Below are 7500 nucleotides of genomic sequence, written 5' to 3'. Positions count from 1 at the left end.
ACGCTCACCCACTCACTCACCTACTCACTCACCCACACACTCACCCACTCACTCACCTACTCACCCACACGCTCACCCACTCACTCACCTACTCACTCACCCACACGCTCACCCACTCACTCACCTACTCACCCACACGCTCACTCACCTACTCACCCACACGCTCACCCGCTCACTCACCTACTCACCCACACGCTCACTCACCTACTCACCCACACGCTCACTCACCTACTCACCCACACGCTCACCCACACGCTCACCTACTCACCCACACGCTCACCCGCTCACTCACCTACTCACTCACCCACACACTCACCCGCTCACTCACCTACTCACCCACACGCTCACCCGCTCACTCACCCACTCACTCACCCACTCACTCACCTACTCACTCACCTACTCACCCACACACTCACCCACTCACTCACTCACCCACACGCTCACCCACACGCTCACCTACTCACTCACTCACCCACACGCTCACCCGCTCACTCACCTACTCACTCACCCACACGCTCACTCACCGACTCACTCACCCACACACTCACCAGCTCACTCACCTACTCACTCACCTACTCACCCACACGCTCACCCGCTCACTCACTCACCCACACGCTCACCCGCTCACTCACCTACTCACTCACCTACTCACCCACACGCTCACCCGCTCACTCACCTACTCACCCACACGCTCACTCACCTACTCACCCACACGCTCACCCGCTCACTCACCTACTCACCCACACGCTCACCCGCTCACTCACCTACTCACTCACCTACTCACCCACACGCTCACCCGCTCACTCACCTACTCACTCACCCACACGCTCACCCGCTCACTCACCTACTCACCCACACACTCACCCACTCACCCACTCACCCACTCACCCACTCATTCACTCACCCACTCACCCACTCACCCACTCACACACCCACCCACCCACTCACTCACTCACTCACCCACACGCTCACTCACCTACTCACTCACCCACACGCTCACCCGCTCACTCACCTACTCACTCACCCACTCACTCACTCATCCACTCACCCACCCACCCACTCACCCACTCACTCACTCACCCACTCACCCACTCACCCACTCATTCACTCACCCACTCACCCACTCACTCACCCACCCACCCACTCACTCACTCACTCACCCACACGCTCACTCACCTACTCACTCACTCACACGCTCACCCGCTCACTCACCTACTCACTCACCCACACGCTCACTCACCCACTCACTCATCTACACGCTCACCCGCTCACTCACCTACTCACTCACCCACTCACCCACTCATCCACCCACCCACTCACTCACCCACTCACTCACTCACCCACTCATTCACTCACCCACCCACGCACTCACTCACCCACACACTCACCCACTAACCCTCACACTCACCCACCCACTCACCCACCCACCCACCCACTCACCCACCCACTCACTCACCCACCCACCCACCCACTCACTCACCCACTCACTCACCCACCCAACCACCCACCCACTCACTCACTCACCCACTCACCCACTCACCCACCCACCCACTCACCCACCCACCCACCCACTCACCCACCACCCCCCCACTCACCCGAATGGTGAAGTCCCCCACGTTAAGGTCGGTGAGCAGTTCGTGGATGACTCTGATACACTCTGCGTCTGGCAACATTGCCTCATAGTGACCAGCAATGTCAAAGTCCTGAACCACAGAGACACGCTCACTCACTCACTCGCCCGCACGCTCACTCACACGCTCACACGCTCACTCGCTCACTCACTCGCACGCTCGCTCGCTCACTCACACGCTCACTCACTCGCCCACTCACTCGCTCACTCACATGCTCACTCACACGCTCACTCACTCACTCACACGCTCACCCACTCACTCACTCACACGCTCACTCACACGCTCACTCACTCGCTCACTCGCACGCTTACTCGCACGCTCACTCGCACGCTTACTCGCACGCTCACTCACTCACAAGCTCACTCACACGCTCACTCACTCGCTCACTCACTCGCTCACTCGCACTCTCACTCGCTCACTCACTCGCACGCTCACTCACACGCTCACTCACACGCTCACTCACTCACACACTCACTCACTCGCTCACTCACACGCTCACTCACTCACACGCTCACTCACTCACACGCTCGGACGCTCACTCGCACGCTCACTCGCACGCTCACTCACTCGCTCACTCACTCACTCACACACTCACTCACTCACCCACTCACTCACTCACACACTCACACACTCACGTGGTGAGTGAGTGAGTGATGTGGTGGGTGAGTGACGTGGTGAGTGAGTGACGTGGTGAGTGAGTGACGTGGTGAGTGAGTGACGTGGTGAGTGAGTGACGTGGTGAGTGACGTGGTGAGTGAGTGACGTGGTGAGTGAGTGACGTGGTGAGTGAGTGAGTGAGTGACGTGGTGAGTGACGTGGTGAGTGACGTGGTGAGTGACGTGGTGAGTGACGTGGTGAGTGACGTGGTGAGTGAGTGACGTGGTGAGTGAGTGACGTGGTGAGTGAGTGACGTGGTGAGTGACGTGGTGAGTGACGTGTTGAGTGAGTGAGTGACGTGGTGAGTGAGTGACGTGTTGAGTGAGTGACGTGGTGAGTGACGTGTTGAGTGAGTGACGTGGTGAGTGAGTGACGTGGTGAGTGACGTGGTGAGTGACGTGTTGAGTGAGTGAGTGACGTGTTGAGTGAGTGACGTGGTGAGTGACGTGGTGAGTGAGTGACGTGTTGAGTGAGCGACGTGGTGAGTGACGTGGTGAGTGAGTGACGTGGTGAGTGACGTGGTGAGTGACGTGGTGAGTGAGTGACGTGGTGAGTGAATGACGTGTTGAGTGAGTGAGTGACGTGTTGAGTGAGTGACGTGTTGAGTGACGTGGTGAGTGACGTTGTGAGTGAGTGACGTGTTGGGTGAGTGACGTGTTGGGTGAGTGAGTGACGTGTTGAGTGACGTGTTGAGTGAGTGAGTGACGTGGTGAGTGACGTGGTGAGTGACGTGGTGAGTGACGTGGTGAGTGAGTGACGTGTTGAGTGAGTGAGTGACGTGGTGAGTAAGTGACGTGTTGAGTGAGTGAGTGACGTGGTGAGTGAGTGACGTGGTGAGTGAGTGAGTGAGTGACGTGGTGAGTGACGTGGTGAGTGAGTGACGTGGTGAGTGACGTGTTGAGTGAGTGACGTGGTGAGTGACGTGGTGAGTGAGTGACGTGGTGAGTGACGTGGTGAGTGACGTGGTGAGTGACGTGGTGAGTGAGTGACGTGGTGGGTGAGTGAGTGAGTGACGTGTTGAGTGACGTGGTGAGTGACGTGGTGAGTGACGTGGTGAGTGAGTGACGTGGTGAGTGACGTGGTGAGTGACGTGGTGAGTGAGTGACGTGGTGAGTGAGTGAGTGAGTGACGTGGTGAGTGACGTGGTGAGTGACGTGGTGAGTGAGTGACGTGGTGAGTGAGTGACGTGTTGAGTGAGTGACGTGTTGAGTGAGTGACGTGGTGAGTGAGTGACGTGGTGAGTGACGTGGTGAGTGAGAGACGTGTTGAGTGAGTGACGTGGTGAGTGAGTGACGTGGTGAGTGACGTGGTGAGTGAGAGACGTGTTGAGTGACGTGGTGAGTGACGTGGTGAGTGACGTGGTGGGTGAGAGACGTGTTGAGTGAGTGAGTGACGTGGTGAGTGAGTGACGTGGTGAGTGAGTGACGTGGTGGGTGACGTGGTGAGTGACGTGGTGAGTGAGTGACGTGGTGAGTGAGTGAGTGACGTGGTGAGTGAGTGAGTGAGTGACGTGGTGAGTGACGTGGTGAGTGAGTGACGTGGTGAGTGAGTGAGTGACGTGTTGAGTGAGTGAATGACGTGGTGAGTGACGTGGTGAGTGACGTGGTGAGTGACGTGGTGAGTGAGTGACGTGTTGAGTGAGTGACGTGGTGGGTGACGTGGTGAGTGAGTGAGTGACGTGGTGAGTGACGTGGTGAGTGACGTGGTGGGTGAGTGACGTGGTGGGTGAGCGTGCGGGCGACTCACACACTGCCAGAACTAGCGTAGTCGCCCCTGAGCGAGCGAGGGGTTCTCCCTGCGGTAGACTCGCCCCACCTGGTAGCGCTTCATGTGACGTGGTGAGTGACGTGGTGAGTGAGTGACGTGGTGAGTGACGTGGTGGGTGAGTGAGTGAGTGACGTGGTGAGTGAGTGACGTGGTGAGTGAGTGACGTGGTGAGTGAGTGACGTGGTGAGTGACATGGTGAGTGACGTGGTGAGTGAGTGACGTGGTGGGTGAGCGTGCGGTCGACTCACACACTGCCAGAACTCGCGAAGTCGCCCCTGAGCGAGCGAGGGGTTCTCCCTGCGGTAGACTCGCCCCACCTGGTAGCGCTTCATGCGACGTGGTGAGTGACGTGGTGAGTGACGTGGTGAGTGAGTGACGTGGTGAGTGACGTGGTGAGTGACGTGGTGAGTGAGTGACGTGGTGAGTGAGTGACGTGGTGAGTCACGTGGTGAGTGAGTGACGTGGTGAGTGAGTGACGTGGTGAGTGAGTGACGTGGTGAGTGAGTGACGTGGTGGGTGAGCGTGCGGGCGACTCACACACTGCCAGAACTCCCGAAGTCGTCCCTGAGCGAGCGAGGGGTTCTCCCTGCGGTAGACTCGCCCCACCTGGTAGCGCTTCATGTGACGTGGTGAGTGACGTGGTGAGTGAGTGACGTGGTGAGTGACGTGGTGAGTGACGTGGTGAGTGACGTGGTGAGTGAGTGAGTGACGTGGTGAGTGAGTGACGTGGTGGGTGAGTGACGTGGTGAGTGAGTGACGTGGTGGGTGAGCGTGCGGGCGACTCACACACTGCCAGAACTCCCGAAGTCGTCCCTGAGCGAGCGAGGGGTTCTCCCTGCGGTAGACTCGCCCCACCTGGTAGCGCTTCATGTGACGTGGTGAGTGACGTGGTGAGTGACGTGGTGAGTGACGTGGTGAGTGACGTGGTGAGTGAGTGAGTGACGTGGTGAGTGAGTGAGTGACGTGGTGAGTGAGTGAGTGACGTGGTGGGTGAGCGTGCGGGCGACTCACACACTGCCAGAACTCCCGAAGTCGTCCCTGAGCGAGCGAGGGGTTCTCCCTGCGGTAGACTCGCCCCACCTGGTAGCGCTTCATGTGACGTGGTGAGTGACGTGGTGGGTGAGTGACGTGGTGAGTGACGTGGTGAGTGACGTGAGTGGGTGAGTGACGTGGTGGGTGAGCGTGCGGGCGACTCACACACTGCCAGAACTCGCGAAGTCGTCCCTGAGCGAGCGAGGGGTTCTCCCTGCGGTAGACTCGCCCCACCTGGTAGCGCTTCATGTGACGTGGTGAGTGACGTGGTGAGTGACGTGGTGAGTGACGTGGTGAGTGACGTGGTGAGTGACGTGGTGAGTGACGTGGTGGGTGAGTGACGTGGTGGGTGAGCGTGCGGGCGACTCACACACTGCCAGAACTCCCGTAGTCGCCCCTGAGCGAGCGAGGGGTTCTCCCTGCGGTAGACTCGCCCCACCTGGTAGCGCTTCATGCGACGCAGGTTGAAACAAGCCAGGTAGCGGGCAAACGGCACCTGTAGGGGAGGGGCATGGGGGGGGGAGGGGCAGGGGGGGAGGGGCATGGGGGGGAGGGGCATGGGGGGGAGGGGCATGGGGGGGAGGGGCATGGGGGGGAGGGGCATGGGGGGATGGTGGTGATGGTGGTGGTGATGGTGGTGATGGTGGTGATGGTGGTGGTGATGGTGGTGGTGGTGGTGGGGATGGTGATGGTGACGGTGGTGATGGTGGTGATGGTGATGGTGATGATGGTGGTGGTGATGGTGATGGTGGTGGAGGTGATGGTGGTGGTGATGGTGGTGATGGTGGTGGTGATGATGGTGATGATGATGGTGGTGGTGATGATGATGGTGGTGGTGATGATGATGGTGGTGGTGATGGTGGTGGTGGTGATGGTGATGATGGTGGTGGTGGTGATAGTGGTGGTGATGGTGGTGGTGATGGTGGTGATGGTGGTGGTGGTGATAGTGGTGGTGATGGTGGTGGTGGTGATAGTGGTGGTGATGGTGGTGGTGGTGATGGTGGTGGTGATGGTGGTGGTGGTGATGATGGTGATGGTGGTGGTGGAGGTGATGGTGATGATGGTGGTGGTGGTGATGGTGGTGGTGGTGATGGTGGTGGTGGTGGTGATGATGGTGGTGGTGATGGTGGTGGTGGTGGTGATGGTGATGATGGTGGTGGTGGTGATGGTGGTGGTGGTGGTGGTGGTGATGGTGGTGGTGATGGTGGTGGTGATGGTGGTGATGGTGGTGGTGGAGGTGATGGTGGTGGTGATGGTGGTGGTGGTGGTGATGGTGGTGGTGGTGATGGTGGCGGTGGTGATGGTGATGATGGTGATGTTGCTGATGATGGTGATGATGGTGGTGGTGGTGATGGTGGTTGCTGATGATGGGGTGAGGGGGGGAGGGGATAGGTGCTGATGATGGTGATGGTGATGGTCACCGTGTGGTCGTAGCGTAGGGCCAGGAGCTCTCCTCCCTGGTCCTGGAGCTCGAAGATCAGATGAGAACTCCTCTCCGTAATGAGCCCAGCAAGACGTCCTAACACCACCACCACCACCATCATCATCATCATCACTAACATCACCATCACCACCACCACCACCACCATCATCATCACTAACATCACCATCACCACCATCACCTCCATCACCACCACCACCACCACCATCATCATCACCATCACTAACATCACCATCACCACCACCACCATCATCATCACCATCACTAACATCACCATCACCCACCATCACCTCCATCACCACCACCACCACCACCATCATCATCACCATCACTAACATCACCATCACCACCATCACCATCATCACCATCACCACCACCATCACCATCACCACCATCACCACCATCACCACCATCACCAGCACCATCACCATCACCACCATCATCACCATCACCACCACCACACCACCACCACCATCACCACCACCACCATCACCATCACCACCACAATCACCATCACCACCACCATCATCACCATCACCACCATCACCATCACCACCATCACCATCACCACCACCACCATCACCACCACCATCACCACCACCACCATCACCACAAGCACCATCACCACCATCACCATCATCACCACCATCACCACCATCACCACCATCACCATCATCACCACCATCACCACCACCATCACCACCACCACCATCACCACCACCATCACCACCATCACCATCACCACCATCACCATCACCACCATCACCATCATCACCATCACCACCACCATCACCATCACCACCATCACCACCATCACCATCACCACCATCACCATCATCACCATCATCACCATCAACCATCCACCACCATCATCACCATCACCACCACCATCACCACCATTACCACCATCACCACCATCATCACCACCACCACCATCACCATCACCACCATCGCCACCATCACCATCACCAC

General features: G+C 58.1%; 1 pseudogene; it reads right to left on the bottom strand.

The window, feature by feature from the left end:
* The window catches only part of LOC116938097 (histidine--tRNA ligase, mitochondrial-like), a 64393-nt pseudogene extending 57825 nt beyond the window's left edge, over positions 1 to 6568 (bottom strand).
* Between the last annotated feature and the right edge of the window lie 932 nt (positions 6569 to 7500).

Source organism: Petromyzon marinus, chromosome 76, assembly GCF_048934315.1.
Source record: "Petromyzon marinus isolate PM22_M1 ecotype Great Lakes invasive population chromosome 76, UKy_Petmar_22M1.pri1.0, whole genome shotgun sequence".
In the NCBI taxonomy this organism is placed as follows: Eukaryota; Metazoa; Chordata; class Hyperoartia; order Petromyzontiformes; family Petromyzontidae; genus Petromyzon; species Petromyzon marinus.
Note: the sequence above shows the minus strand (reverse complement) of the source record. Positions and strands in the feature narration are given on the sequence as shown.